General features: G+C 35.4%; 1 long non-coding RNA gene across 2 annotated transcripts in view; it reads right to left on the bottom strand.

Annotated features, from left to right (window-relative positions):
• Positions 1-1,608: 1,608 nt before the first annotated feature.
• LOC110260271 (uncharacterized) overlaps positions 1,609-21,997 on the bottom strand; it is a 46,042-nt gene continuing 25,653 nt past the window's right edge. Inside the window, exons 6-9 of one of the 2 annotated variants that reach the window (XR_014843092.1) lie at positions 7,644-7,797; positions 4,451-4,658; positions 2,508-2,711; positions 1,609-2,327 (exon numbers count right to left, since the gene is read on the bottom strand). This is a non-coding gene — a long non-coding RNA (uncharacterized LOC110260271). Of the gene's footprint in view, positions 2,328-2,507; positions 2,831-4,450; positions 4,659-7,643; positions 7,798-21,410; positions 21,579-21,997 lie in introns of both variants that reach the window. The other variant, XR_014843093.1, reaches the window with a different exon arrangement.

Raw genomic sequence — 21,997 nt, 5'->3', positions numbered from 1 at the left:
TTTTAAAAAAGTTAAAAATCATCCATTAGATCTTTTCACTTTCTTTATCTTTTATTCATCTCACTGCTTTCTTGAAATCTCATTCCATAAGCATGTTTTATTAATGATCTATTAATAAGCATTCACTTAAAACATGACTGATTAAAAAGTAGACCTGATTTTAAGTAAGTGTTCTGAAAATGTTTCATTTATTGAATTCACTGAGGTTTAAGTTCTCATTTGTCTAGCTAGAGGGTAAATTACAGATACTTATGCTTGTTTTATCATTATAATGAAAGCAGTACTCATATTTGCAACACTAATTAAAATTCTACTCTGACCCGTATAAATTCAGCCTCTCCCCCAAATAGATTATTTTCAAATCTTTATACAAAGATTACTATATATGTGTGTGATAATGAAAGTATCTATCTTTAGTGTAACATAATCAAGGTTAAGAGAAAGGAAAAATTAGGTTCAGACTTTTTAATACTGCAGGGTACATTTTTAGTACCCTACAGAGAGAATTAGTCACACGACTCCCATTAACTTTAATGGAACTTGTATGGGCAAATTGTATGCTGAAATTCTTAGGAAGTTAAACGTCAGTAGAGTTTACTAGTTTCATTTTTCCTCTTCAGAGCTTCAGCTTTGACTACCTTTACTTTCTAATGGTCTAGAAGGAAGACGTGTCAATAAAAATGATTAACATAAATGTTTTCCAAGTTTTATAAGTCCACATGTTCTGTACATTTGCCCAGAAGTTAGAACTCTGCAAACAATGCTTAAATAGCATTTGAGATTCAATTAACAAATAAATTCAACTAAATAAAGGATATAGCTTTGAGCTATGAATATAATAACATTCTTTAAATAAGAATATGGTGGCATTCTACATCCCTTAGTGCTTATTCATTTTTCACATTCCCTTTTGCAATTATAAAAATCAAAAACTTTAAAAGTACTTTCAATATAATAAATGTAAAATGAAATACCTTCATATTACTACATTTAGGTGCTTACATTCAAAAAGAAATGTATTTGGAAGGCTATTTATTGGTCTTCTTAAAATATTATATACTACACTTAGGCACTGATGAAGAAGGAACACTCAGACAGTTAAAAATTAAAATATCCTCATAAGGGGCAAAAAGAATCTAAATGTTTTTTACAACTATCAGCAATACCTTTCCACAATTATGAATCCAGTCACCTGACTATGTGGTGATATTATTATGATCAGTTAACAAATCCACTCAAAATAGTTTAGTATAATTAAATTTGCAATCATGATATCAAATACAAATGGAGATAATGAAGATTTCTTCTAGTATCCACTTGTTCAAGATGTTCATAGCACTACAAAATTTGTAACTAGATACCTCTTAATTCTCTTTCCTATATCAAATAGATCTATGTGTATTTAGAATTGTCTAGAAACTCACCATTTAAAATACTACCTTTAAAAAGGTTTTAAAAGAACCTTCAGTGTATGTTTGTAAGACTCCCTCCTTTCACATTATTTGGGGATCTAAATAACCAAAACTAGACTTATCAGACAAAAAAAAAAAAAAAAAAAAAGGCAAAGGAAAGGAAAGAAAGAAAAAAGAAAAAAAAAAGAAAAGAAACGGTTTAATCAGGAATAAAAAGCAGACTTTAATGGAAGCAACTGATAATTAACATTATAAATAATTTCATCTTGGATCAAAGATCAAATACAATCTGATATATAAATGAAGTTTCCTATGAAACACAGTTGGTTATCCTACAAACCCTTGAAACATGCATGCCATCAATGACTATATGTGTTGCAAGAAACATTAGCCATGTAGTCTACTCCATCATTTTAAAGGTGAAGAAATTGATCCTTCAGGGGTTTAAATGATTATCCTAAGGTCTCCCAGCTACTTAGTTGCAAGGTAAATTGGAATCCAAATCTCTTGATTCCTCATCCATTCCTTGAGCAATTTTTTTTTTCCTTTGGTCTTTTTAGGGCCACACCTGCGGCATATAGAGGTTCCCAGGCTAGGGGTCAAATCAGAGCTACAGCTGCCAGCCTACGCCAGAGCCACAGCAATGACAGATCTGAGCCATGTCTGCGACCTACTCCACAGCTCACGGCAATGCTGGATCCTTAACCCACTGAGCGAGGTCAGGGATCGAAACTGCAATCTCATGTTTCCTAGTCAGATTCGTTTCTGCTGTGCCACAACAGGAACTCCTCCTTGAGGACTTTTTTATTGAGCATCTACAATGGCCTTACACAGTTGTAGGAAATGGGTGAAAGTCATGAACAAAACATACAAGATCTCTGCCACCATGGATCCAGTATTCTAACTGGGGAGATACTGCAAAGACAGAAATAGATAAAGAAAAAAGACAATTTCAGATTGTAGTTCATATGCAAAAAGATTCAACATGACTTTGAGAATGCAGCTATTTGATAAAATTTCTTTTCTCAACTCCTTTGATATCTCCTTTTCTCTCCGTGTAGTTAAAACTAAAGAGAGATTTATCAGTACATTTACCTTTCAACCATCTCATTGGTCAAGTATCCTCAAAAGGCATCAACATATTCAGGAAGCACTTCAGTAATTGCCTTGCTTCATTCATTCGTATCATGTGTTTATGAGATATCAAAGATGTTCATTTTCACTGAAGTTTTTCAGTATCTGACTTTGTGATTTTGTGTCTTTTGAGTCTGTCCTCATGTCACAGGAGAAGTCCAAAGACTGAAAACCCAAGACCAGATGGTAAAAACAATGTCAGGCAATGTGTATAGTTAAGCATCTTCTTGCAGATCAACATGGCTAACCCTTCATGGTTATTTCTCATTCCGTGTGATTTTTCTCTGTAGAGAACAAAAGAAAGTTTGAAAGATGCGGTGGGGTGTGAATCTAGCTGCTTTTAATTCTATGAAATTACACTGACTGTCTTGTCTTCAGTGTCAGAGAGTGAAACTGTTTTCTCTCACTAGCAAAAGGGATGCTCGGTGCTTTTGTCTTTCATTTTTTCTTAATGCATAATTTATGTATGGCCCATTTATTAATAACCATGAAGTGTTATACCTGGAAATCTCACAAAAGAACATAATACACGGACTCAAAATGAACATTTCATAAGGCAGGTATTATTTTAACAGTAAAAAAACTTGCCCTAGTTAATTCTTTCTGAGAATGTTGGATAAGATCCAACAAAAAGTATTCAATTATTAATATAATCATATTTATGAAATTAAACAAGAATTTTAACTATATCTTAATTACTGATAAATCTCAAGGGAAATAAAACATTTTTTGTAATGGTAATATTCTACCTAGAAGAGAAAATATTTCAATAAAGCTCCTTTTCTGTGAGTTTCTTCAAGGAGGAGAAACTTTAATACCTTGCATGTATTTTCCTTGCCTCACGCGAATGACACATTATATTGTTGATAACAAAATCTACGCTAGCTAATATGTATGAAATAATTAATATCTGTGAGGCTATAATCTTATAAATGATGTACTCTTATCATTTAATGTTATCAATGAAGAGAGATTAAATATGTTGCCCATTGTCACTCAGCTGATGAGTAGAAGAGCTGGGATTTGAACTCAAGCATCTGACTCTTGGACCCACCCTCCTAACCAATAATTCTGCTACTTTTCATGACTTGTGTAGAATAGACATTCAAAAATTCATTTAACTTAAATTGAAATCCTGGTATATTTTGTCTTTTTGATACAAGCTGTTAAGAAGACATATCTCTTTTTTCTTTTTTTTAGGGCCACACCAGTGGCATATGGAAGTTCCCCAGCTAGGGGGCAAATCTGAGCTACTGCTGCCGGCCTGCCTCACAGCCACAGCAATGCCAGATCTGAGCCATGTCTGTGACCTAAAACCACAGCTCACAGCAACACCAGATCCTTAACTCATCAATCAGGGCCAGGGATGGAATCTTCATCCTCATGGGTATTAGTTGGGTTTGTAACCACCTGAGCCATTATAGGGACTACAAGAAGACAAATTTCTGAATAAATATCTGGGGTAAAAAGCAAACCATTTGGTTCACTGTATAATTCTATGTATTCTAGATATTATAGGTCCTGTAGAAGTCTAGAACTGAAAAGGGTTTTAGCAAATGTTCTAGTCCAGTTCCCTCCATTTTCAGATGTGAATTCAATCCCTTATAGGTTCAGAGAGGGGACTCAGGTTACCAAATGCCATACAAAGCCAAATTTCCTAATTTTCTGGTGAGAATATTTGAACTGTAGTCTATTATTTTTATTTTTGTTCATGTACTTATTTGGAAATGAGTTGCTCATGCATGGATTGTTATCTTTATGTAGCATGATGGATAGACTCTTAAAGGCTTTTCAATCATTCCTACCTCCTGATATCCATGGCCCTTTCCTTAAGTCTGGATGAGATGTGTGACTGCCTCTTAACCAACAGAATATGACAAAGGCACAGGAATCTACATAATTACATGTATGTGATTAGTTGCCTTGAGATCATAGCTCCCATTTTTCAGGAGTGTCTCTTGCTCTTGCTGGTTTTGATGAAGCAAGCAGACATGCTGGAAGGCTCATGCGGTATGAAACTAAGGACAGCTTCTAGGAACTGAGAAAAGCTTGTAGCCAATTGCCTTCCAGAACCTCCAGCTGACAGCCAGCAAGAAAATGAGGCCCTCAGTCCTACAAACATGGGGAAAAGAATTATGGTTGTAGCCTAAGTGAGTTTAAAAATGAATCCTTCCCCATTTGAGTATTCAGATGAGAATTCAACTTTGAAGAGAGCCTTGACTTCAGCCTTTCAGGGAACACAGACAATCTGTGTTCAGACTCATGATCCACAGAAATGTTTAGATAACCAATGTCTATTATTTTAAACCACTGCTTTAAGGTAATCTCTTGTACAACAATAGAAAACTAACATATAGTCATCCTTACAGTGAAGGATGTAAATTTAGTTAAGGTTTAGCTGGACAAAGTTTAGTTACATTTTATGTAATAGGAGGACCCCAATAAATATCAGTTAAATAAAAGAATAACAAAATTAATAAAACATCAGCAAGGAAGAAATGACATCTGATCATGGCATTAATATTATTATAATTTAAAAAAAAATACTGCCTGATGACATCACTTTTATGTGTGTGCACATAGAGAATGACTTATAGTAAAAAATGGCTTTGATTTGTTCAATTAAAAAAAAGCCTTTGGTTTAAATCTCAAGATTAGAAAAGAAGAAATGACTTAGCCTCTAGAAATTTTCTAATGTGACTTTTCTACTTATGTGGCATGTTTAATGCTATTATAGCTCCTTCTGTTACTTCAGGATCAATGCTATAAAGAATTCATCAGTGTGGCTTTTTAACAATCATTTCCATGTTTAAGTTCATTAAAAGAACTGCTTTTGACTGCAGTCTCCATTTAAAAACCTCTAATCACACTTGAATAAACATTTACCCCTGTTATTCAGGCATTCTGTAATGCCTGGTTAAAAAAAAACCTTCAAAAACCAACTAGCTATGAAAACATATGTGGAGTTGAGTGTTTATAAAAATGATGACCTATTTTTAAAAATATGACTATCCATAAAATTAAGATAAAATGAAGCTATTTTTATAGTTACCATTTGTCTTTGACTATAATATTAGGATTATAGGCAAAGGAAGTTAAACACAGTAGCCATTAAAACAATCTTTAGTTTAAGAAAAATTATAGACTTAAATTTGTCATATTGTTTTGTTTCCAGACCTATTAACAATTCTAGTGTCATGGATGATAAAAAAAAAAAAAAAATCCTACATATACTAACAGAATTTTAAATCATCCAGTTTGCTTCATTTTACAGATGAAGATATTGAAGTGCAGAGAGAAACCAATTTAAGAAAGTGATCAGTGACAGAGTAACACTGGAAATCTTTTCTTTTCTCCTGAAATTAATTAATGAACAAAGACCTCTAATTTCCCTTTTTTTTTTTTTTTTTTTTTTTTTGTCTTTCTGCCTTTTCTGGGGCCACTCCCATGGCATATGGAGGTTCCCAGGCTAGGGGTCTAATCAGAGCTGCAGCCACCAGCCTACGCCAGAGCCACAGCAAAGCGGGATCCGAGCCACGTCTACGACCTCCACCACAGCTCACAGCAATGCCAGATCGTTAACCCACTGAGCAAGGCCAAGGGTCGAATCCACAACCTCATGGTTTCTAGTCGGATTCGTTAACCACTGCGCCACGACGGGAAGTCCGACCTCTAATTTCTTTTACATTTATCCAAATTAGTTACCGAAAGAGTCAGAAAAGTAAAATATACCAATTATGTGTTTCTGTCTTATCTTAGAATACAAGGACTTGAATATGAGAAATCTTAGCTTCTTTTATAGATTTATGCTTTCTGATGCATCATGGATACCAAGAAAGGCTAATACAAGGTAATTTGAAGCAATAATTCCCCCAAAGAAAGGAAAGAATCTTAAGGAATCATGGAGGAATAGCAGTATAACATGTCAATACACACAATAATTTTTAAAAAGAGAGTATTAATTCATTAATAATTACCAAGACTCATGGTGTTTGCTGAATCTGAATCATTACTCTCTGTACTTTTGAAGGGAACTATTATTCTAACTACATATATTATAACAATAGCCAAAATATTAAAAATAATAAAATTTGAAAAAATTAGAAATTCAAAATTTAAAAATTAATTACAAATTATTCATAACACATGAAAGACAAGAATTTACTTCTGAAAATTATAAATTATGTTTCTGCTTAGCAATTTACAATCTCTAATGTTATGTATCCCATATTAGATGAAAAAGTTCAACTATGAAAACTTAATTTTAGAAAATCCAACATAATCAAATGCTGTCAAACTTTAATGTTTATTCCTATTTAAAACTGAAATTTTTGTACATTTTAGGGGTATTTTTTCTTTTACCTATTCCAAAATGCAATATTGTATTTTTCTTCTTTTATTTGAGGCAAAAAAGTGAAAGTAGATAGAAAAAATACTTTGATTTTTCTTAACATAACCTTCTGGATACAAAAACAATTGGAAAAACCGAAAATAATATTTTACTCTTACAAACAGTACCTTATGAGACAACCTCTTGTAACAACCTGTTTTGGGGGTAACACTGGAGCATAAGTCAAAATAGGAAAGTTTTTTAATTGTACAACTTACTGGCTTTTACCAACTTTTATTAGTTGGAGCGTGTGAACTTTGGAACTCTTTTTAGAACTGCATGGTTTTCATATTCAGTAAGCCTGCATGCGTATATATGTATAGCTAATTGCTATGCCTTGTACCGAGGATATGAACTGTGTAAAATTACTGTAGGAAGTTGTAAATGATGTATGAAATGAGAAATCTTTGCCCACTGGCAGTACATAGATAGAGCAGAGATAGTGACGTGCAATCTCTTCACTGCCGTTTGTCATAGTCTTCATCTTATCCAAGGCAGAACATATCAATAAACCTGAGTGTCAAACATGCATACCAAACAAAATGTTTTATTTTTTCCTTTTTTCAGGTCTTACCTCCTTCTTGAAAACAAGTTTACACAAGCCTGTGAGCCCAAGGTAAATGCTAAGAACTTCTATGTTAATGATTTCAATAATCTATCCCAAAACATTAGAAGCAGAAATTCTAAATAGCACTGTGTGCATATACCTTTATGCTTATACGAAGTACTGCCGACTTTCTAGACTTGCCGTCTAAAGTAAACCTTTGTGTCAGGACATATAGAGAGGCTTCATCGACAATGTCTACCATATAACCATTTAGAAACATCCAAGAGTAGCACTGATATTTTCATCTTGTGCCCCTGTGTTTGAAAGACCAGATATCACCTTGCTGGTAGCAAAAGCAAAAGCAAATGGAAGCAGCACCTTTCTACTAAATTAGTTTTAACATAAAATTCTTGTGAGTGACTTCTCAATCCCACTGACCAATCCCCACATCAAATATTTGATCAAACAACTGTGAGTTCCTGTCGTGGTTCAGTGGAAATGAAACTAACTAGCATCCACCAGGATGCAGGTTCCATCCCAGGCCTCACTCAGTGGGTTAAGGATCCGGTGGTGCTATGAACTGTGATATAGGTGGAAGTCGCAGCTAGGATCCTGTGTTGCTCTTGCTGTGGTTTAGGCTGGCAGCTACAGCTCGGATTTGACCCCTAGCCTGGGAACTTCCATGTGCAGCAGGATCAGCCATGAAAAGACAAAAAGTAAAAATAAAAAAAAAAAAATAGCTTATGCATATTCAATGACATCTCACAAAACGTGCTAGTACCAGGAAAACAGAAATTTTAAAAATAGGAAAAAAATCTTTGCAAATTTTCAAATACTTATAGCTTACAGAATTTAACTTTATAAATTAAAATAAACAGAACAAATAATTCAAGGATCTAACTATCTATGATATTAAAATCAAGCATTTAAGCTCAAAAAAAATACATGAAAATATCAGCTAAATTATCTTTTTTTGTCTTTAAGAAGTTGACAGCTTTCTAATGTATATTTCAGTGTGTAAAAGGTGTTTTTCAATGACACCCGTACTATATGAACACAGAAACACAGAAAGAAATTTAAATATTCATGCAATTGCGTCGTCCTCAAATAGGAATGTGTTCCTTCATGTGCCAGTTACGGTTATGTGTAAAAACAGGCAAATAAAGGGTATGCTCAGGCATTTGACTTTTCTTTACAGTATGTTATTGATAATTCTTTCTGAAAATTGTAAAACAAATATTTCCTTACCAAGAGTTCACCTCTTCTTGGAATCACAACTGATTTTTCTTTTGCTTGATGGAGTTAGAAGTGAAATATCTGATTTTATTTCCCATCAGTGGACCACATAGATGAAAGTATTTAGTTTTGCATATGAGTCACATAAAAATGATGGTGACATTTTGTCGCTATGAATAGAGTCAAAGAGCATAAGACAAAACAGTATCTGCATATGCGTTATTGTCTAAGTGGACTGTAAATATTGTCTTACTGCCACAGACACAAAAATAGCCGAAATTAATTTAAATCTTCAATCTTAAACAAAACTTTCAAATGTGGATCCAATATTTAACTTATATTTAAAACCTATGCATTTCACCACTAACTTCAAGGTTAATACACTCATTATACTAATGTTGTTTGTTTTGCACGCTCTTTCTTTTCCTTCCGTTGCACTTGTCCCATTTTGGTTGGTGGTGCTTTTGTCTAAAGCAAGTGCTATTACATCTTGTCAGCCCCTTATCTTGTTACTCTCATTAACTTATAAAAAGTTCAGTTCCTCTATTCTCTTTCTTTAAGTATCAACATATATATTGAAGCTGTGGAGCCAGCATATTCGCAACTGACTGCTCTAAAATTCCTCCCTCATGATCTTTTCATTTCATTTTTTACGTGACCAAAAACACAAAAGCTGGGAAAATTCTGAGAGTACAATTTGGGTGGACGATTAAGGAAACCTTTGCTCATGTCCATATGTCAGATCATTATCTCCACCATCCACAAGAACTGCTGTCAAATAGAGGCAACAACTACATATTTTGTTTCCCAGGAAAAATAAAACATCCCCATTCCATCCACCCCCAATCAACACCACAACAACAGTGGGATTAATTTACATGAGGAAAATAGGAAAAAGTCTGTGAGGCAAGAAAAACAGGGCCTTTTTCTGATATTGATCAGATCCTCTGGGTTAAAACAATCAGTAAAATCAATTCAGTATGATTACATTTGCTCTTGGGTAGGGGTAATTATTCAAACCTAATTGTAGGAGTTGTATCATTGGATTATACATTTTTATTTCTCTGCCTGTGTATAAAGTGTGTATATAATATACATATCAAAATCTGCATCAGATGATATAATTTATAAGGCATCTGTGTGGATCTCTAGATCAGAAATCTCCCTTATTAGGAAATACTCCTATGACCTTCATTTGAAACATTTAAACCCACACAGTGAGTATGAGACTTGAGTAGAAGTTAAAATGCCCCATAATTTTCCTTTAACAAAAAATTCCATCAACAATAACTCTCTCAGGAGTTCCCATCATGGCTCAGAGTTAACGAACCCAATTAGCATCCATGAGGATTCGGGTTCAATCCCTGGCCTTGCTCAGAGGGTTAAGGATCTGACATTGCCATGAGCTGTGGTGTAAGTCAAAGACAAGGCTCAGATCCTGCATTTCTGTGGCTGTGTGGTGTAGACAGGTGGCTATAGTTCTGATTGGACCCCTAGCCTGGGAACCTCCATATGCCTCAGGTGTGGTCCTAAAAAGAAAAAAAAAAAAAAAAGCAATAACTGTCTCAGTAAAAATTTTGCAGGTTATCTTTGCTTAATCAGACAAACAAAAAATGTGTCTCAAGTCCTTTTGTTGGTTTAAAGCATATTTCCGTTCTCCTACTGCCTACGTCCTAGTTTTTTCCACTGGCTATACTTCCTGATTATCACTTTTCCTGATCCCTCTCTGTAAATATTTATTCAGTGGATATCTAAATTTGACACCAGAGTTAGTTTGTACCAGAAGAGCTACATTGGTTAAAGCTAGAAAGACAGTTTAATTTAGCCAATTTCATTATAAGCATGAAGCCAATCATTTCTATTTAGAATATTGTTACCTTGGTTAAAACAAATTAAGGTCACATCTGTCACAAAGACACTATGAACTTTTTCCGATGCTTGATAAATAGTGATATTGTGAAACCATATGTGGTGAATTATGAAATAATTAAATATAAAATAAGCATTTTGGTTATGGGAAAGTTTTCTTTTTATTTTTCAGCTCATCAAATTGCAAGTAACCAAAGTCTTTTGAAAATAAGAGTTGTGGCACTCCTTTATGACAGCTAATTTCTTTTATTTCCTTCCAGGCGAAAGTCTCTGAACAATTACCAACATTTTAATAATCTCTTTTCCTTTTGGTTTTTAAGAACATTCAAGAAATAATGTCTTGATGCCTATTAGCAGTTAATTGCATAAATTCATGTGAAATAGAAGTTGCTTCATTTTTGCATCCATTCCAGAAAGCTGAGCTACTCAACTCAAATTTTTTTTTGCAACAACATAGACATCTGTCTCAGTGGAATACTACACCAAGACTATGAAAAAGAGAATTAAGACTACAAAATACTATATTTTTGGAACTCTGTATTAAAAATATTCTTTGTCTTACATGCTAAATTCTGATAGCCTTAATTTTGATAATGCTAGGAAAAATAAACATCACAAAAGGGAGGAAATTAAATGAGTAACTCAAAAAAAACATGATTGAAGTATAATTTTACTTAAACATAGAATGAAATGAAATTTCACTGTAATTAGAATAAAAACTCTACCACCCATCTAAACTATGTTTGCTGTTTGGGAAAACACGTTGTTAAATGCAGATTTGGTATGCATGGCGCCTTGTGTAGTCAATGATTTGCTTCTATGTAAAACTGAGTATTAATTAAATTAGTTAATTGCATGGAAAGCATTTAAGTATTTAATACCCAATATACAGAAAGCACTCAGTAAATGTCCAGCAAATATTATTATTATACTGCATTATGTGGAAAGCCCTTCCTGATCTCCCATTTCTAACCATCAAAGTCCTATCCTGCCTTCAAAGTCAGCTCAAATGCCCCAGGCTTCAGGAAACCCCCTCAGATCAAAATGATGACTAAATTTTGATAGAACTTTCCTTAAATATTTCATTGCCTTATTCCCAGTTCTGCTTTTGCGTTTTCATAATACATAAAATATTTTTGCTCCCTCATCCCATTCTCAGCTGAACTAAGCAGCATGAGGGCAGAGTCTCCTATAGGTATCCTTGTACAGGCCTCGGCAACACGTGCAAGGCCTCATGGGCCACCAGGATTTTAGACATACCTGCAAAATTAACCAGTTAGACTTCATCATTTATTTGATCGAGTACACAGGCAGAAAACAGGCACATTAAATGCATTTTCATCTTCCTTTCAGAAACAGGTATAAAACAACTGAACTAGCAAAATCTTCATTGACTAAGAAAAACTTCATTTTGGAGTCATCCTAAAATGCTCGGCTACCTCACCTTATCTTGTGCAACAACATAAACTCACTTCATGGAGTGCTGCTCCAAGTACATGTGCACCAAATGCAGAACTGAAACTAGGTTCCAAATTCTAACTCAAAATATCATGCTACTTCTGAAGATTATATACGTATAAAATGTCAACTATGCTTTTCAGCCCAGAGCATAGTCAACAGCTTTCTACTTTGAGTTGTTCTAAGCTTCGAAGTTAAATCATCCTTAACGACTCTCAGTAATAAGGGTACTAGTGTGGAGATAGTATATAAGCTAATAGTTAGTATGATCTACTCATTTTAAGGTCCACATTTAATTCATTATTATTATTATTATAGTAATACACTTGCTTTTACTCAAAGTCCTCCCCCTCCTTTTTCTTGCCTCTTTCCTTTTCAAATTTTTTTCTCTTTCCATTTTTTCTTTTCTTTTTTGCTTTTTAGAGCCTAACTTGCAGCATATGGAGGTTCCCAGGCTAGGTGTCAAATGAGAGTTGCAGCTGCCAGCCTACAGCGCAACCACAGCAAGCAGGATCCAGGCCATGTCTGTGACCTACACCATAGCTCACGGCAAAGCTGGATTCCACTGAGCGAGGCCAGGGATCAAACCCGCATCCTCTTGGATACCAGTCAGGTTCATTGCCACTGAGCCACAATGGGAACTTCTCTCATTGCTTTTTAATGTACTCATTATTTCCAACACTTAACAAATTAGTGCCTTTCCCTAATTATCTTTTCCCATCTATACCTTTTTTCTCCCCCTCCATTTTACCAGCAAATTCTCAGTCTATGGCACACTGTTCCTGTCTGTGGAATGATTTAGGGATTCAGATTCGATCATTAGTTCATTCAGGAGTTCCCATCATGGCGCAGCAGAAATGAATCCCACTAGGAAACATGAGGTTGAGGGTTCCGTCCCTGGCCTTGCTCAGTGGGTTAAGGATCCAGCATTGCTGTGAGCTGTGGTGCAGGTTCCAGATGCAGCTCAGATCTAGCATTGCTATGGCTCTGGGGTAGGCTGGCAGCAATAGCTCCTAGCCTGGGAACCTCCATAAGCCGTGGGTGTGGCCCTAAAAGGAAAAAAGACAAAAAAAAAATCATTTGTTCATTCAACAGATATTTCTTAAACATCAGTTAGATAGTCTCTTTACCTCTCCAAATCCAATTTGCATCCTTTTCTATTCTCTCATCACTTTAGAAGGCTGGCCTTTGTATAACGTCTGGGACAACTGGACTCCAATCCTTCTGTCTTATGTTTGGATTGATGTAATGGTACCCACAAGAAGGAAGAGTCTGCAGTTGCTGCTTAGCTCCCTAAGCCAGACAGACATCCTCGACAGGCAGGCCTTTCCTACAGGTAGAATACTTTTTCTGTATTCCAGTAAGTCCTGGCTCCCCTTTCTCCTTCTAGCCTGAGTAACAGTGCCCTCCCTCTCAGCTTCTCTTAGCCCTGTCCATATCTTACAAATATTTATTCTTCAATAAATCTCTTCAATTGTCCCATTGAATGTGTCATTTCCTGAAAAATCAAATCTCCTGTTCTGTGTCAGAATTCATAGTCTTTTCTGCACAGAGTTTGTTGGATCTTAAGAAGAAGTATATTGATAATGTAATTCATAAAGAAACAAAGACTCAGAAAGTTTGGTAAGCTTCCCCAGACACTCAACCAATATATAAGATAGCCAAAATTACCTCATGGAGTTCCTTTCGTGGCTCAGAGGTTAACAAATTCGACTAGGATTCATAAGGCCTCGCTCAGTGGTGGGTTAAGGATCCGGCGTTGCCCTGAGCTGTGTTGTAGGTTGCAGACACGGCTCGGATCCTGCGTTACTGTGGCTGTGGTATAGGCCGGTGGCTGCAGCTCCCATTTGACCCCTAGCCTGGGAACCTCCATATGCTGCAAGTGCGGCCCTAAAAAGCAAAAAAAAAAAAAAAAAAAAAAAAAAAAAAAAAAAATTACCTCACGATCTCCTATTCAAACTCTAGTATTCTTTTTTCAGTTTTCTCCTACTCCCTCTTAAATGGATTTCCCTTGGTAACATCCATCAGTGGTTATTTATTGAGCACCTATAGCACATTGTAAAGTATTGAAACTGTATTCAGCTAAATTCATAGATATACAGGAACAATAGACATGTATCTGCCTAGTAATCATTTTGGCCAAGAATCTCCAGCTAGTCAGCATTAGAAAGGCGTCACATTTTTACATTTAGTATCACACTGAATTTAAGGACTGTCTCCTTATGAGTCTTTGAAAGCCTTAGAATTCCTTTTCTTATCCTTGACAAGGTATTAAATAAAAAGATGGCAAGTGCATAGTCAGTCAAGGCACGATAGCAGACCCTTAAGTCTAAGGAGCATAAGAAACACCTGACTTCGATCCATATGCTGACCATGGAGAGGACACCAGTCATTCAAAGCTCACTGAGTCACTCAGATGGAAACACCAGCAGGTGGAATCCAAGAAGGGAACAGTGAGGCTACAGAGATCACCTGGAAAGCTGTCCATGTACAGCAAAACTGCAGGTTCAGAGGTATATGGTATTCAAGAGTACTAGTAAAAATTAGGTGGCGATCCAGAGTAATATGTACACTTTAGATTTATTTAGGGGAGTGATTAAAATAATATATACATAACATATGGAACCCAGGATCTGGCACAAAGTGTGTGGGTGGTATAACAAATGATATGGAGAAAGACACTTATAATCATGGCTCTGATAAGATGGTCTCAAGATGTGGGTTGGATCTAAGATATAGAGCAGTGGATGTCAGCGATCACAACTGGAATAAAACGAAAATTGTGAATCAGGCATGAACTGATATCATGGCTCTAATATAAGCACCTACCCTCCAAACACTTGTACGGAATTACAACAGAAAATGATGCTGCCAACAACCCTTCAACAGACCTCTTTCCACAGACACTCTGATTGCTTCTAATATTCAAACTTCTAAACTTATGATACAGATTAGATCTATTTTTTCCCACAACTGACCTATGGCTCAGAATTATCTGTTCCTTACTAATCAACACACTTATCTTGAAATTTCAGGTATTAGGAAATCTGATGTCATAATTGTTCATGAGATAAGAACTTTTAGAATTAATGTCTTCTCCTCAAGATGTTTCTTAACCTAAGTAATCTTTATTTAGATAAATATTTTAATGTTTTCAGAAACTACTCCCAGGATTTGTGGAACATTCATCGGTAACCAAGAGCAGCACAGAGAAGGTAAGTTTTGCTGTGTTTGTGGAGGACTGTTGCTTCCTAGAACTTTTTGAGGGAAAAGAGACAGAAGCTTTGGGGATTGTGTTTCTGTTCATGCCTCTGCAGGAATTATTACTGGGTCTTGTTAGAAGGAATCAAAAAATTCAGTTGATTCAATAAATTATTGTTATTCATAATTATTTGTTATTCAATTTTCTGAATTAATGTTAAATAAACTGAAATAGATTTTTTTCTTGGACTGTGACAGAAATTGGTAGTAAGATTAATCTAGAAAAGTAAAGAGGCAAGAATATTTTTAAATATATGAAAAGGGGAGTAAGTTGCATATAAATATATAACCTATTATAGCTTATTAAGATTAAAGCATGGCTGATTGAAATATGTATTTGAGAGAAATGTACTAACTTCTATACACATTTACAAACTAAAAAATAAAATAGGAGTTCCCACCGTGGCTCAGTGGTTAACGAATCCGACTAGGAACCATGAGGTTGCAGGTTCAATCCCGGCCTTGCTCAGTGGGTTGTGGATCTGGCGTTGCCCTGAGCTGTGGTGTAGGTCTCAGATGTGGCTCAGATCCTGCTTTGCTGTGGCTCTGGCATAGGCCTGCGGCTATAGCTTCAATTAGTCCCCTATTCTGGGAACCTCCATGTGCCACGGGAGCAGCCCTAGAAAAGGCAAAAAGACAAAAAGAAAAAATATAAAAATATAATAAAATAATAAAATAATAAATTCGAGAATAATACCTTACATACATATTTATCTGTACATATTCTATATATTCTATATATTTATTTGTATGTGAATAGATATGTATACATATATAATTAAAGGAAGCATCATTAAAAATGTAAGTAATGGTGTTAGGACCATTTATTAGCATTCAAAAAAAATGTAAACCAATACAACAAATAACCTACAAATGATAATTTTATTTTATTTTATTTTTGTCTTTTGTCTTTCTAGGGGCACACCCATGGCATATGAAGGTTCCCAGACTAGGGGTCAAATGGGAGCTGGAGCTACTGCCTACATCACAGCCACAGCAACTTGGGATCCAAGTTGTGTCTTCAACCTACACCACAGCTCACAGCAAGGCCAGATCCTTAACCCATTGAGAAAGGCCAAGGATCAAACTCATATCCCTGGATACTAGTCAGGTTAATTAACCACTGAGCCACCACAGGAACTCCATATAAATGCTAATTTTAAATGTTCAGTTAAAAACTATAGGAAACTAGACAAACAAATGTAAAACCACCAAAGATAATTTAATACTTATAAAACTCTGGAGGGATAAAAAATTTTTAAATGTAAGATTATAAATATAGTCACAATGGAAAATATTAACAAATTTTGCCATTTAAAAATGCTGAATGAAGACACAACCTCTCAAAATCTATGGGATGCTGCAAAAGCAGTGCTCAGAGGGAAATTTATAGCAATACAGGCCTTTCTCGAAAAAGAAGAAAGATCCTAAATTGACAACTTAACTCTCCACCTAAATGAATTAGAAAAAGAAGAACAAAAAAGTCCTAAAATCAGCAGAAGGAAGGAAATTATAAATATCAAAGAAGAAATCAATAAAATAGAGACTCAAAAAACAATAGAGAAAATTAATAAAACCAAGAGCTGGTTCTTTGAAAAGGTGAACAAAATTGACAAACCCCTGGCCAGACTCACTAAAAAGAGGAGAGAAAGAACCCAAATCACCAAAATTATAAATGAACAAGGAGAAATCACAACGGATACAGCAGAAATACAAAAAACCATAAGAGAATACTATGAACAACTATACAGCAACAAGTTTGACAATCTGGAAGAAATGGACAATTTTCTAGAATCTTACAGCCTGCCAAAACTGAATCAAGTAGAAACAGACCAACTGAACAGACTGATCACTAGAAATGAAATTGAAGAGGTCATAAAATCACTCCCTACAAATAAAAGTCCAGGACCAGATGGCTTCCCAGGTGAATTCTATCAAACATATAAAGAGGAATTGGTGCCCATCCTCCTTAAACTCTTTCAAAAGGTTGAAGAAGAAGGAATACTCCCAAAGACATTCTATGAGGCCACCATCACCCTCATTCCAAAACCAGACAGAGATACCACCAAAAAAGAAAACTATCGGCCAATATCATTGATGAATATAGATGCAAAAATTCTCAACAAAATCTTAGCCAACCGAATCCAACAACATACCAAAAAAATTATACACCATGACCAGGTTGGGTTCATCCCAGGTTCACAAGGATGGTTCAACATACGCAAATCAATCAGCATCATACACCACATTAACAAAAAAAAAGTCAAAAATCATATGATCATCTCAATAGACACAGAAAAAGCATTTGACAAAGTCCAACATCCATTCATGATCAAGACCCTCGCCAAAGTGGGTATAGAGGGAACATTCCTGAATATAATCAAAGCCATTTATGAGAAACCCACAGCAAATATAATCCTCAATGGGGAAAAACTGAAAGCCTTCTCACTCGAATCTGGAACCAGACAGGGATGCCCACTCTCACCACTGCTCTTCAACATCGTTTTGGAAGTCCTAGCCACAGCAATTAGACTAACAAAAGAAATAAAAGGCATCCATAGAGGAAGAGAAGAGATCAAACTGTCACTGTATGCAGATGACATGATACTATACATGGAAAACCCTAAGGACTCAACCCCAAAACTACTTGAACTGATTCATAAATTCAGCAAAGTAGCAGGATATAAGATGAACATTCAGAAGTCAGTTGCATTTCTGTATACCAGCAAGGAAACATTAGAAAAGGAATACAAAAATACGATACCTTTTAAAATTGTACCTCACAAAATCAAATACCTCGGAATACACCTGACCAAGGAGGTAAAGGACCTATATGCCGAGAACCATAAAACTTTAATCAAAGAAATCAAAGAAGATGTAAAGAAATGGAAAGATATTCCATGTTCCTGGATTGGGAAAATCAATATTGTAAAAATGGCCATACTACCCAAAGCAATCTACAGATTCAATGCAATCCCTATCAAATGACCCATGACATTTTTCACAGAACTAGAACAAATAATCCAAACATTTATATGGAACCACAAAAGACCCAGAATCGCCAAAGCAATCCTGAGAAACAAAAACCAAGCAGGAGGCATAACTCTCCCAGACTTCAAGAAATACTACAAAGCCACAGTCATCAAAACAGTGTGGTACTGGTACCAAAACAGACAGACAGACCAATGGAACAGAATAGAGAATCCGAAAATAAACCCTGACACCTATGGTCAATTAATCTTTGACAAGGGAGGCAAGAACATCAAATGGGAAAAGGAAAGTCTATTCAGCAAGCATTGCTGGGAAACCTGGACAGCTGCATGCAAAGCAATGAAACTAGAACACACCCTCACACCATGCACAAAAATAAACTCCAAATGGCTGAAAGACTTAAATATACGACAGGACACCATCAAACTCCTAGAAGAAAACAGAGGCAAAACACTCCCTGACATCAACATCATGAATATTTTCTCAGGTCAGTCTCCCAAAGCAATAGAAATAAGAGCAAAAATAAACCCATGGGACCTAATCCAACTGAAAAGCTTTTGCACAGCAAAGGAAACCCAAAAGAAAACAAAAAGACAACTTACAGAATGGGAGAAAATAGTTTCAAATGATGCAACTGACAAGGGCTTAATCTCTAGAATATATGAACAACTTATACAACCCAACAGCAAAAAAGCCAATCAATCAATGGAAAAACGGGCAAAAGACCTGAATAGACATTTCTCCAAAGAAGATATACGGATGGCCAACAAACACATGAAAAAATGCTCAACATTGCTGATTATAAGAGAAATGCAAATCAAAACTACCATGAGATATCACCTCACACCAGTCAGAATGGCCATCATTAATAAATCCACAAATAACAAGTGCTGGAGGGGCTGTGGAGAAAAGGGAACCCTCCTGCATTGTTGGTGAGAATGTAAACTGGTACAGCCACTATGGAGAACAGTTTGGAGATACCTTAGAAATCTATACATAGAACTTCCATATGACCCCGCAATCCCACTCTTGGGCATCTATCCGGACAAAACTCTACTTAAAAGAGACACGTGCACCCGCATGTTCATTGCAGCACTATTCACAATAGCCAAGACATGGAAACAACCCAAATGTCCATCGACAGATGATTGGATTCGGAAGAGGTGGTATATATACACAATGGAATACTACTCAGCCATAAAAAAAGAATGACATAATGCCATTTGCAGCAACATGAACGGAACTAGAGAATCTCATCCTGAGTGAAATGAGCCAGAAAGACAAAGACAAATACCATATGATATCACTTATAACTGGAATCTAATATCCAGCACAAATGAACATCTCCTCAGAAAAGAAAATCATGGACTTGGAGAAGAGACTTGTGGCTGCCTGATGGGAGGGGGAGGGAGGGGGAGGGAGGGGGAGGGATCAGGAGTTGGGCTTATCAGACACAACTTAGAATAGATTTCCAAGGAGATCCTGCTGAATAGCATTGAGAACTTTGTCTAGATACTCATGTTGCAACAGAAGAAAGGCTGGGGGAAAAATGTAATTGTAACGTATACATGTAAGGATAACCTGACCCCCTTGCTGTACAGTGGGCAAATAAAAAAAAAATATATAAAAAAAATAAAAATAAAAAAAATAAATAAAAATGCTGAAAGTAAACCATATAAAAAAATTTAAATGTAGCCAAATGGGCATACTTGCAGCAAATGTTAGTTATTTAAAGCATTCTCATAAAGAGAAAAAAACACCAAAGAAATATAGACAAAGAACATTATATGTAATTTAGATAAAAGGAAATACTTTTAGAACTTAGAAATGAGAGAAAAATAATCTTGATCTATTCTAATCAAAGAAATTCAAATTAAAATAACAATGAAGTATTTTTACTTATTAAATAACACACTTTTTTTTTCTTTTATTTTGACTCAATGTTAGCATTATTGATATTCTTGGTGCCTGTTTAAGTTGATAAAGGTCGTCCAGAGAAAAAGTGGAAATATCTTTCAAAGCTATAAATTGTTTATTTATTTACTTATTTATTTATTTTTGTCTTTTTGCTATTTCTTGGGCCGCCCCCGCGGCATATGGAGCTTCCCAGGCTAGGGGTCTAATCAGAGCTGTAGCCACCAGCCTACGCCAGAGCCACAGCAACGCGGGATCCAAGCCACGTCTGCAACCTACACCACAGCTCACGGCAACATCGGATCCTTAACCCATTGAGCAAGGGCAGGGATCAAACCCACAACCTCATGATTCCTAGTGGGATTTGTTAACCACTGCGCCACAATGGGAACTCCCTAAATTGTTTATTTTTTGATTAAAAATCAGATTGCTTGAGACTTTAGGCGTTTAGATATTCGTGATTCTAAAATAAGATATTTTAGAGAAAACTTTAAAAAAGTAAAGAATAAAAAGAAAACTCATTAGTGACCATCCATAACTCCACATACAAAATTAATCACATATAAATGTTTGGTAAAATATCCTTGATATTTTCATGATGTATACAAAATTGTATGTGATTGAGCTCTTAATATATAAATGTGTGCGTGTAATTCAGTTTTTGCCTTACCTTTTCATTTTTAAATCATTAAAATTTGTTGGCAAGAATCATTTTAATGTATAATCCTCTATTGTACATCCCCACAGTGGTTTATTTCCTCATTTCTTTATTGTTGGACTTTGAGGCAATCCTCACATTTCTACTGTTTAAATAAGACTGCTGTCTATAAAAGCCAAAGTTCAGAAATAATCTAAAAGTTTAACAGTATGAATAGTTAAATAGAATAGTAATAGAATACATTCAGTCATAAAAATTAATAAAAACTCTACAATGCAATGGAAATATGCTTACGACACAATGTCTGTTCATCTACTTGCAGTGTGGAGTTTAGCCCTTCGAATAGACTTTACCTGATGCATTACATTGTACCAGTATTAAACTTTCATCTCACTCCCATTTAATAATGGGAACAAGAATTTCTGCTCTGTATCTGCAGTTATACAGGACTACTTTTTCAGGCACCTAATTATCCAACTAACTGAAGAAATCACTAATGTAAAGACTAAAGGTTAACAAAGCTTTGTTCGGGTCCTTTACCTCTTCTTCCTGTTAGTTGTTTTCCTTTCTCTTGTTGGCAGGTAAGCAGGCATTCTTTACTCTTGGGCTTTCAAGTTAAGACCGAATGATTCTCCAACGATTCAGAAAATATACCGCCTTAATTCTATCTTGAGGTTACATTTAGAGAGCAACAGTCCGGGGTAGACACTGAGCATTACAGAAGTATTTGGTTCCCACTTGTCCCGGAATAATGAATATCAAAGGTAAGCTAAAGAATCAGCATTTCCACCCATTGACACCTGTGGTAACAGATGCCAGTCAGACACACTTTTAACATCAATACCAAATTAGGATAGAAAATAACGCCTAATATCGTTCTTGGAAAAAAAAAAAAAAAGACTAACGACAGCTTATAGACCCTGAAAATTGGGTTTAACAATCTAATAAGACGTTTTTTTTGTTTGTTTGTTTGTTTTTTGTCTCTGTCTATTAGACATTCCTAAGAAATGATATACAAAGTGAAGTTAGTTAGGAAGTCTAATTCATTTTACATAATTCATTTCATTTATGAATGAAATATGGTAGAAAATTTAGGAATGCTCAGTCTCTTTCCTTTTGTCTGTTTT

Source organism: Sus scrofa, chromosome 4, assembly GCF_054392235.1.
Source record: "Sus scrofa isolate SSC_HxYL_T2T_F1_AM1 chromosome 4, Sscrofa_HxYL_maternal_Yorkshire_Landrace_v2.0, whole genome shotgun sequence".
NCBI lineage: Eukaryota > Metazoa > Chordata > Mammalia > Artiodactyla > Suidae > Sus > Sus scrofa.
Note: the sequence above shows the minus strand (reverse complement) of the source record. Positions and strands in the feature narration are given on the sequence as shown.